The sequence below is a fragment of the Arachis ipaensis genome, chromosome B07, assembly GCF_000816755.2.
Source record: "Arachis ipaensis cultivar K30076 chromosome B07, Araip1.1, whole genome shotgun sequence".
NCBI lineage: Eukaryota > Viridiplantae > Streptophyta > Magnoliopsida > Fabales > Fabaceae > Arachis > Arachis ipaensis.
Window position 1 is genome coordinate 107027809 of NC_029791.2, and position 1495 is coordinate 107029303.

Here is a 1495-nt window from a genome sequence, read left to right on the forward strand (position 1 = left end):
TATTAACATCGATCTCTAGGTTATTGTGGCATTATTGTACGTCTCTTTTCTTCAATATATATCAATAATGGGTTGGACAAGAGAAGAGAATAGGCGCTTTGAGGATGCTCTTGCGGTGCATGGGCCGGAGGACCCAAACCGGTGGCAGAAGGTGGCGAACGCCGTGGGTGGCAAATCCGTTGAGGAGGTGAAGAGGCACTATGAGGTGCTTAAAGAAGATGTGATTCGAATAGAGCGTGATCAAATTCCACTTCCCAGGTACAGAGGTAGTGGTGGCATCAATGGAAGGCATATCTATGGCCAATAACCTTTACTATCACCATTCATCAAATTAGAAGGTAACATTATAAAAACAACAAAAATCTATCTGCCAATAAAAATCAACTATTAAATTAGCGAGTTACTGTATATTCTTATACATTTATATATATTATTTTATATTTTAACGTGTATTTTATATGAATAATTTTATTTTATAGTTGTAAAGACAAATTCTATGTCATCCTATCATATATCCATGCTATTTTGGGACAAATACTAGATAAATTGTTCTAACCTTATTAAGAACACGCGATCCATCGAAGGAATCATTAATGATATATTTGTTTATTTATAAAATCAATTTAGAAATGATATACTTCTCAATTTCCAAAGATATCCACATGAAATTAAATCCAACGCTTAAAAAGGGAACCCACATGAAATCTAATCCATCACATTTTAGATCACATGCACGTGATATGTTTCTAGGTTATTATTTATTTTTCACATATTATTAAATTTTCTTGCAAGGTTGAATGATTTTCTTTTTCCGCTCTTTATTAATTATTTTCATAATCCTGTTTCCTTTGGCAGGTGAATATAAAATTAAGAGCTGTGGACTACAGTTTACTATACGTTCTGCCTCACTAGAAAACAAAAGTATCAGCAGTGTATACAAGATAACCGCTTATTATTTTCCAATTTGTATTCATGTAATATAATGTGTATTTATGTTTGTTTCCTGCTATATTGATGATTCACCCTCCTTGTAATTTGTAACAAGTACATGAATAAATTATATTATTATACTATAACATGCATTAAAATTTTGTTAAACAAGGCGTCATTTTTTTACTTCTATTTCATACTTATCATTAGTTATAAGATAAAATGTAGTTATTATTTAAAAAGAATGTTAAAGGTGATTAATTTTGGTTATTAGTTAGCTATTAAAGTTTAAAAATATAGAATAAAATATGTCATTGGATTATTAGATTAAAAAAATTTATGTTATTTATGGCATATCAAATTAAGAGCGGAGAAATCAAAGAAGTCATTACCAACCAGGAACTAATTAAAGAGTAGATACAAGTAGTATTGAAAGCGAAAAGGAAGGGTTTGCATGAGAAAAATGGCAATACAACCAGACACATTGACCATTGAAGAAAAAATATGAACGTAAGAATCGGATGATGATTAGCTTAACGTACATTTAATTGTGTGAAGCAGAAAG

General features: G+C 30.6%; 1 long non-coding RNA gene across 1 annotated transcript; it reads left to right on the forward strand.

Annotated features, from left to right (window-relative positions):
• On the forward strand, positions 1-1081 carry LOC107608228. Its single transcript, XR_001612770.2, has 2 exons — positions 1-338; positions 856-1081. It is a non-coding gene; the product is annotated as an uncharacterized LOC107608228 (long non-coding RNA).